We start from the raw sequence: 10,367 nt of genomic DNA on the forward strand, positions 1-10,367 counted from the left end.
ATTCCAGGAGGTGGAGACCCTTCATTGTCCTCCCATGCTCTCTTCCAATCGCTTGCCTTTTGTGTAGGAGGAGGTCGATCCAAATAGCCCTCACGTAGCTCATGGTCCTCTGGTAGATACTTCTTGTGACCATCATACACCATCTTTCTCAAGCCTCTTGAATGACGAGAATCTAGTCTAGGTCCACACAAAGGGTACGCATTGTATCCAGAGATTGATAGTCCTGTATTAAAACAAATAATATTACACAACCATCCACATATATATCAATAGCTATTACATAATAACAAAATAGCTTACTGCTGCATTCTCCGTAGCCTGGCCAATTATGCCATCCACATTAGTATTCCTTGTAATGAGAACTCCCTTTGTCCAAACCTCTTTGACATGGCATGAACATCAATTCCTTCCCACAAACTTTGTAGCTCCTCTATTGTGACTGGGCTAAGTACACATCCATGTTGGTCACCTTGTACTTCCCACCACGGACTATTAATGAGAGAAAAAGATGTCCCTTCTTTATTGCTAACCACGGTGGAAGATTGTAGTTCACAAGACAAACTAGCCATGTGCTCCATGTTGAACTTTTAAGACCAAACGGGTTCACACCATCCATAGCTAGCCTGAGGCAAATATTACGAGGTTCCTCATTAAAGTCTGGCCACTTCTCTTCAATGTGTCTCCATGTAAGGCAATCAGCAAGCAGGCACACGCATAACATCGTCCGTGGATCTAGTGGTTCGATGCCAAGACATCATAGTAGACACCATGGATTTACACTTGAATATGGTTTGAATTTGTGGAATGATAGGGAAATGCCTGAGTACTTTTGCAGGAACCCTTTCTCCTTGGACATCTTTCCTATATCTGGATTCTCCACACTCTGGACATTGTGCAATGCCTGCATGCTCGTGCCGATAAAGAACACACTCATTTGGACAAGCGTGGTAGGAGTTGTAGTCCATACCAATGGATTGTAATATGGATTTTGCATGCGTACGGTCCACAGGCATTCTGTTGCCTTCTGGCAATATTTGATCTCTCAATGACCCAATGGATTGTTATATGGATTTTGCATGCGTACGGTCCACAGGCATTCTGTTGCCTTCTGGCAATATTTGATCTCTCAATGACCTATCATATTCACAAACGATGATTTAAAAAAGGTAAAAGAAAGAGATTAAAAATGGAAACGGTGATAAGTACTTATGCAAAAAGTTTTGATATACTAGTATCGAACCATCCAAATATTAATTGAAAGTTTAGCATTATGAGGCACGTACGCAAAACAGATATACGTGCACCATGATACAGAGGCATACGGACCAGTCTATATAACTCTTACTTGCTTGTGTCGTTATCCGTCTAGTACTCCACTCAGGTTGAAAGTCCAAGTAATCGCTGTGTTGCTCATTTTGAGGACACATATTTGCAACACCAAGTAATGAATTTAGATGCTCAACTAGAAATATATCATTTTTCTTTACATGGTCGTTGCAAATGCTTCGTTGTCGTCGCGAGAGATTTGGTACTTGCACCGATTGCAAGGGCACAAGCATTTCTCCTCTACGTTCGGGTGTCCCCTAGTGTTTGTAGTGTTCACATCATCCATAGTTGTAAATTTGTGTTTTTTGGGAGAGGATGAATGGCCCTTTATATATGAGGCCATAGTTTAGTCAGCCAAAGTTTAAATTCTAATGGGAAATGTGTCGGGGCAAAAAATTTCAAAGATTGTATACACTTTTACAATATAATAATCTGTCGTCGTCGAAAAAAGTGTCAGAGACATCGTCGCTAAAAGCGTTGATAACATCATCGGTGCTATTTTGGACACGTATTTAGACACATATACCGACGATCTTTCCGACACTTTTTCGATGTTTTTTTCAATGTATTTAGATGCTCAACTTGATTTTGTACATCTTTGTTTGTGGTGATAACTTGAGTGTGTCAAATTTCACTTGAATCTAGTTTGTACATCTTTGTTTGTGGTGATAACTTGAGTGTGTCAAATTTCACTTGAATCTAGTTTTTTTGTTCAAATCTTTAGCAAATGGTATATTCAGGTGTATCCAGGTATACAATTATACCTGTATGATCCATTATTCAAAAAAAAAAAATCTACTTCCGTCAGTAATGCTCTGCATTCGTCTTCGATAAAAGTGTTGGTAATATATTATGTCCGTCGTCGTCGGTAAAAGCGTTGGTATCTATGTTGCTAAAAGCGTCGGAATACGTGTGGAAATAAACTATTTTTAGAATAGCAGTAGGTACACTTATTTCGAAAAAGATACCAACGTTGGTATAGACTCGTGTTCTGACATATTTATCGACTTCTATAAAGACGTACATACCGACGCTTTTAACTTAAATGTGTCAAATTTCAATTGAATCCAGTTTGTTTTTTGTTCAAATCTTTAGCAAATGGTGTATGTAGGTGTATCTAGGTATACAATTATACTTGTATGATCCATTATTTCAAAAAAACATTACCTGTGTCTGTCGATAAAAGTGTCGGTATCGTCGGTAATGCTCTGCGTCAGTCGGTAATATATTGTGTTCGTCGGTACCTATGTCGCTAAAAGCATCGGAATACGTGTGGAACTAAACTATTTTTAGGATAGCAGTAGGTGAACTTATTTCGACAGAGATACTGACGTTGGTATAGACGCATGTTCCAAAGAATTTACCGACTCCTATAAAGACGCATATATCGACGTTTTCTTCGAAGCGAGTATAGATGCTCGTGGGTTTTAAAGTGCAAGTGTTTTATGTCAAAAAAAACGTCGGTATTTTATTGTCCTGTAGTAGTGTTTGTGTTCTGTGATTGGATATATGGAACTTAAAGATGTTACGTGAAAAATTTATATAATATTTTAAAAAAATGAAAAGAACTTTTTAAAGAGGAGTGTATGTGTGAACTCTTTTAATTTATGTGTGTGATTTGGATATAAATTTCAGTTATGGGTATGTGAGTTCACAATGACTCTACAGGCCTAATGGTTAGGTGAAAAGGCTTGACACATGGGATTGGATAGGGCTATGTTGAGTTTATGGAACTGGTCTAAAAAGGATTAAACATTGAAAAGTGAGTGGGATGGTGCACCCATTCTTGTTGGTACTTTCCAAGATGAGACTAAAATGTAATTTAGAACAGGTAACTTGGAAAGAGTAGTCTAGATTAGAATTCGTGAAAAAGGATACAAAAATTGTCTTGATAATCAAGGAGTCTTAATATCATTTTGAGCCTACTTGAGAGAATTAAAAAGGGGAAATACTTGGTGGAATCATACATATTTCCTTAATAAGGGTTGTTCCAATTAGATTGAAGAGAGCCTGACGGAATCGCCAGGCATCAAGATATTGTGATATGAGACCCATAGTGAGTAACTCTACCCTGAGTTTTGAGTTTCACTTCTCCAGATTATTATAGTTAGTCAAGGTTTCAATATAGAACCCTTATGCTCTATAATCAACATTATGCCAATGTTCTTCTTACTATGTTGTGTTTCTTCCGAACCTAAATGATAAGAAATGGTGGTATGTCATATACGTTACTCCTCGTTTCAAAGAGTATATAAGGGTGTTGAAGATCTCATGGACGAGGCGGGAGCTATCGAAAATGAACATGTGTAGGTGGGAGTTGAAGATGAACAAGACTCACTCTCACAAGTTTTACAAAATTTGTTTTATTTTCTCTTTATTGAGTCACTTCACATGGTGGCCATATGGTTTGAGGTTTGAGCTCTCGCTATGCCTAAAAATGCCAGATGATGTCAATATCCTCCCAATTGAGTGTTACTTTTGCATGGCCCTCCCACTTGGTATTGTTTTAAAGATCAACGGTGGTCCTCCCACTTGGTATTAAAAATACCATGGGCGGCATTTCCTAGGGCCACTTCTACTTTTTAAAATACCAAAGGTGGTTTTTCCTAGTACTATGGAAGGCCTATTGGAGCGGAGCTTAATACCACTGGTCAATGGTGACTCTTCCCACAACGACAATCTACACTTGGGGAGAATCGGAACCCCAAGTTGAAGGAGGAGGTGGATACGGTGGTGACCCGCTTCTTCTTCCACGACCACATTGCCTTTCAAGCGGCTAGGTAAGTGCAATCGATCATTGCCAATTTATCATTCATGTTTTCATCATCCTAGTCCGCTTCTCATTAGTAAATTACTTTCTTGAATAGGTCGGAATACTTCAAGGTCATGGTTAAGAAGATTGGGGAGTATGGCTCAACCCATACGCCCCCCTCATCTGAGAGCTTGCGCACTATATTGCTCGAGAAGGTGGTGAGAACGGGAGGTTTTGAGGAGGAGTGGCGTAGAAAATAAGACTGTCAATTTTTGTGTATCTCCTCGGTCAAAAAAAGAAAAAAAGAAAAAAGAAAAAAGCTTTATTGAAACGGCTTTTTTAAAGTTTTTTTTTTAAAAACAGATGAATGCCAGCGTGAGGCGCAGCTATCAACCTAGCGCGTACCAACCTAGCGCGTGCTTGATGGAACCTAGCAACACGTGATGAATAAAACACACACACCATTTGCCTTCTTTTAAAAGCCTGGGCTTCACGAGGCATCCTGATCAGCTCCTAACAGTGCTAACACTCAACATGAAGAAGATCAAGTCCATTGTGAGGATCCTCAGTGAGGGCTTCTTCGATCTCGTCCCCAATTTTCTCAGCGACCTGCGTGGAAACAGAGTGAAATTGCGTCTTGTAAGCCTACAGATCGACCCAGGCTAGTCACTCATACGCACCCACATACTGCAGCTACTGATCTCTCTCTCGCTGACACACACACACACACACACACACACACACTTTCTCCTTTTCTCTCTCTCTTTCACACATTCTCTCTCTCTCTCTCTCTCTCTCTCACACACACACACACACACACACACACATACACACTCTCTCTGTCTCTCTCTCTTTCACACACACACTCACACTCATCTTGCTGGAAGTGTCTCATCATGTCTGCAAGGACCCAAAATCAGCCCTGAATCCTACTTGAGGCTATGGGGCGGAGTAAGTGACGACTCAGACTCTCTCTTCACCATCTCCTTCTCTGTGGACAAGGACTTCGGGATACCCGGTGCCATACTGCCAGAAAGCTACCATTCTAATGAATTTTACCTCAAGTCCATCACCCTGCAGGACAGTCCTGACAGCAGCCAGCTCTACTTCCCTTGTCACACTTGGATAAACCAGCTCTACTTCCGGTGCCATACTGCTAGAAAGCTACCATTCTAATGAATTTTACCTCAAGTCCATCACCCTGCAGGACAGTCCTGACAGCAGCCAGCTCTACTTCCCTTGTCACACTTGGATAAACCACTCCAACCTCTACTACGGGCGACCTCGCGTTTTCTTTTCAAACCAGGTTAGTGCATGGTAGCACTGTTCAAAATTTCATCTGTTTCTGTACAGGAGCTAGCTAGTTGAGCTGTTGAAAGAGACAAAGTCAGTCACCATACTGCCATCATGATCATCACGTGCAGCCTTATATTAACAATATACTACCATCATGTGCAGCCATATATTCCAAATGAGACACCTCCGCCGGCATTACTCAAGCTTTGTCAAGACGACCTTGTGTCCATCAGAGGCGACGGCACAGGCGAGAGGATGTATGGGGAGCGCGTCTATGACTATGACATGTACAACGATATAAGTAATCCTGATGAAGATGAGAAGCTTACAAGACCTGTGTTAGGGGGTTCATGCCAGTATCCGTATCCTCGTAGATGTAGAACGGGTCGGAAGCACACCAAAAAGGGTAAGGAGCTGCAGATCTGATTTCTAATGTTTGAACGCATTTCCCTTTTTTGTTTTGGTGATTTTACGTCTAGCACACCCAGCGAGCAGCGGTTGAACCCGCTGCTCGCTGCCAACCCGCGTCCTCGGCCTGAAACTGTGACCCCATATACCAACTCGATAACATTGCCCGATCAGAGTACACGGGAGGACGGCATATAATAATCGTTGGTTTCTCATGAACCAGACCCTGCCTCGGAGCAACGGGAGACAAGCTTCGACAGTACTTATGTTCCCCGATAGGTTTAGCGCTTTGAAGAAAGCGCTCTTCCTGGCCGCCGGAGGGCGAAGCTTCGGTCACAACGTAATTTCAACCCTGAAGAGCCTTATACGACCAGCCTTTTGAGGCTCTGGAGCAAATTCATGACTTGTATGTGGGGGATCTGAAAGCTTTTCATGTCAGTGAGTCGACCCCGATCATAAGGAAACCTACTGATGGAACACCCGGTGTTGTAGAAGGTAAAAAACAGACAACACCTCACCTCACATAGAGATCTACAGGGTCATGTCAGCAGATTCATTCTGATGATGTGCTTCAATAATTGGCAGCAAACAAGGAAGCCTGGAAATCGGATCAGGAGTTCGGACGGCAACGTCTTGCAGGAATCAATCCTCTTGTCATCCAGCCTCTCAAGGTAGATTGTTTGACTTGAATATTGAGAAACGATTGCACGCATGCTTGAAGTGTAGCTTGGAATGAGAGGTTGCTCCACTGTGTGGAGCGTTGACGACATGCGCATGATAAATCCCATAATACACAGTCTGATGAAAAGAACCGTATAAGGGCAATCATCTCAGAGTTTTGTAATATGGATGCCTGGGTAGTATTCTGTGATAAGATTCCAATTCTTCTGTGTTCTGTGGTGATAGGATTAACTCTTAGTATTTTTATAAGAGTTAATGCCCTTGGTAAAATTGTGCTTCTTCTTTGAGAGTTCAGTGGTGATAAGATTAACTCTTTGTATTTTTACAAGAGTCAATGCCTGTTCTGCTGTTACTTTACACTGTGTATGGATGTTTTGGCTAGGTTTTTCCTCCCATGAGCACCTTAGACCCAGAGATTTATGGGCAGCCAATGTCCTCTATAACCGCTCATGATCTCGAGCCCTTACTGGAAGGATTCTCTGTGGAAGAGGTAATAATCTGCAATGCTCAATAGTGTAGAAAAAAAGGGTAATGCTCAGTAGCAGCACTAAGTAGTAAAAGAAATTACTGATAGTGAGTGGGCGATCTATGCAGGCGATGAAAGAGAAACTGCTCTATATTTTGGGTTATCACGATTCAATGATGCCGTTCATCAATAAAATCAATAAAATCAATAACTTAGATAGCAAAGCTTATGCCTCTCGAACGATTTTATACTTAACAAGGGCTGGTGTGCTTGTACCCATTGTCATTGAGCTCACGCTACCCCCCAAGGAAAAGGGCGAGAAAGCTATCAGCAGAGTGTTTAATTCCAACCCTATTGCATATCCTGATTGGATGTGGCGCCTAGCAAAAACGCACGTAGCAGTCATGGACACTGGATATCACCAACTTGTTAGCCATTGGTATGAAATCCAGATTATATGCTTACAGTAAAGTAGGATTTAACAAGAAGACGGCATTCGCCATGCGCCGTGATAGTAAACCGTGGATTGTATAGGTTACGAACACATGCTTGTGTGGAGCCCTTCATAATTGCTGCAAGGAGACATCTGAGCACAATGCATCCTCTCCACATGCTGTTACCCCCCCACTTCAAAGATACCATGCACATAAACGCTTTGGCGAGGACGTCCTTGATCAATGCTGAGGGCAAAATAGAGGGCCATTACACTCCCGGAGAGTACTGCATGGAGATATCATCTGCGGTCTACAAGACTTGGCAATTTGACGAGGAGGCTCTACCCAAAGACCTACTCAAGAGGTAAATCTACGGATCTTTTTTGCCTCCTTGGTAGTCCCCATACAAGAGCTTGATCCAGTACATGGCATGTCGTGCGTTGCAGCCACGGACCTTGTATTTGGGACCTTGACTATTTATCAACTTAGCTACATGATCGGGACAAAGCATGTTTATACTTAGGGCATCAAATATATTTCATTCATTTTGATTACCAAAAGGTTGATATTATTGTTGTGCAGGGGCATGGCTGTAGAGGACCGAAGTGCAAAGAATGGGATTAGGTTGGCTATCGAGGACTATCCATACGCAGCTGATGGGCTTGATCTTTGGGCGACAATCTGGCAGTGGGTGCATGATTATGTTATGCTCTACTACAAGGAGGACAAGGCGTTGCAGGAGAATGTAGAGGTGCAGAGCTGGTGGGAAGAGGTACGAAACGTAGGGCACGGGGACCATGCAGGGGCGGAGTGGTGGGTGACCATGAAGAAGGTGGAAGATTTGGTGGAGGTGGTGGCGACGTTGATCTGGGTGTCGTCTGCCCATCACGCTGCTGTGAACTTTGGACAGTATGCCTATGGGGGCTACATGCCTAACAGCCCCTGCATGGCCCGGCGCCTCATTCCAGAGAAAGGGACGCCAGAGTATGTGGAGATGCTGGCCAACCCGCAGAAATTCTTTCTGGAGATGGTGCCCACGCAAGGCGCAACCACCGTTGCCATGGCCGTACTGGAGATTCTGGCTCAGCACATGAGCGAGGAGGTGTGCCTGGGTGAGCGCAATGGACATCAGATGCCCGGGCATTGGCAGCATTAGAGACTTTTCGCCGCAATCTTGCCGACGTGGAGGCCACCATCAAAGCCCGCAACGCGGCCTGGTGTCCCAAATAGCATCTCTATTTAGGTTTAGAACTCCACATGTTTTTCTACTTCTTGCTTTTTAGTTTGCCTTTTGCAGGACATTGTGGAGGCAGGTGAATTCTGTGAGACTTGCACCTCTGGTGTACTAGTGCCCAAGGTCTTATGGGTCAAAGATCTTTTAATGGAGTGCCCAAGGTCTTATGGGTCAAAGATCTTTTAATCAGATGGTCTTGGAACTTTTGGTCCTTGTGTTTCTTTTATATTATCGACTTTGTAAATATCTTTTTGTCATTCCAGTAATATTTATTACGAGTATATATGATTTAAGAAGGATATAGTTTTAACTAGCAGTAGTTGAGTTAGTAACTATGGTTAGGTTTTTGTAGCTCATATGAGCTACGGATGCCTCACCCCTGTGTTGCTCTCTATGTGTATAGAGCTTAATGGTCTACATCAAGAGAGTTGTGTTTCTTTGCCTCACCCTCTTACATCTTGTAGCTCATTTTGTAAGTGCTTATCTCTATCTATCCGGATTCTATGTTACAATATCCGTTATAGTTTTAGTGAAATCTAAAGGTTGGTCCACATTAACTTGTAATATCGATGGTTTGATCTTTGCAGCTTTGCTTGTTTGTAGCATGCTTACACTACAACAGAATAAGGGTCTAGGAGTGAAAATAGCAGTGCTTTTATAACTACAAGGGCATGGAGATGTCGGGCCTATTTTGTTACTAGAAATGCCACTATTTTCGCTGCAAAACGGGATCGTTGCTTAGCAGCGATCCTATAACCTATTTAAAAAAAGCTGGGGCAGATTGGGGAGTCATCATAGGACTCCCTAATTTGCCCCAACTTTTTTACTTTTGATGCAGATTGATAGTAGTAAAACTTTAAAAGATGCAAGTGAACAAAATGTAATTTATATTGCTCGATTGATTAAAATACATCAATGTAAGTCCAAGTAATTAAAAAACATTAATGGTCGGCCATGCAAAACATTACACAAAATAAAGCAAGAAAGGGATGGCTAATCGGAATCTTCATCAGAATCTTACTTCACATTCATAGTCCGGATCGTCCTCTTCCTCTTCTTCTTCATCCTACATATGTGCAAACAAGAGTAAGGTAACCATAAAATAATAAAAGACAACATATTGATAAGAGAAGGGCTTATCTGCTACTTACCTTGTCATCTTGAGTCCCCAAAATGGATTCGTTCAAACGCATACCTTGCATACAAATCCAAGCCCATAATTATGGACGGGGGCTCTATACCCATAATCATACTCTTCTTTTGTTGGGTCACGCCCAACAAACTCCCTCTAAAAAAATAATTAAAAAATAATAGAATTAGAACAAAGGAAACAATTAGATTAAAGGAGAATAGTAAAATAGGCACTTACAAAGTGAGCAATAAAGGAGGAATTTCCTCCCGAACCAAAGTGCAACGATCCTCGCTTCCGTAGTCTTGAAGCACTTGCCGCCTGAAAAGCACTTGGATGCTTCCTCACAAAGCTCCGCGTGTGACTCCACTCCTCTTGGCTTTGTGAGCAAACACTTAGCTTCTCCACGTTGTTCTTAGCCGCTCTCTTAATGTTTGCTCTCCTATTAGAGAGGAGAAGCTTCATCCTCTTCTTTATCCAGTCATATGATAAGGCGAGGCTAGGATATGAAACATGAAACTCAGTTTTGAGCACATCAAGAACATATTGCTTTAATAGCTCATCTTGTGCTTTCCATTTCTTAAACAAGTTTGTGAACTCCAAGTTCACAAGTACATGCATTCTATTGATGACTTGCTTCC

At 42.1% G+C, this 10,367-nt stretch overlaps 1 pseudogene; it reads left to right on the forward strand.

Annotated features, from left to right (window-relative positions):
• Window positions 1–4,612: 4,612 nt before the first annotated feature.
• Window positions 4,613–8,593, forward strand: LOC147615748 (seed linoleate 9S-lipoxygenase-3-like; annotated as a pseudogene).
• The last annotated feature ends 1,774 nt before the right edge of the window (window positions 8,594–10,367 follow it).

Source organism: Cibotium barometz, chromosome 39 (assembly GCF_041138505.1).
Source record: "Cibotium barometz isolate CiBa-2024 chromosome 39, ASM4113850v1, whole genome shotgun sequence".
Lineage (NCBI taxonomy): Eukaryota > Viridiplantae > Streptophyta > Polypodiopsida > Cyatheales > Cibotiaceae > Cibotium > Cibotium barometz.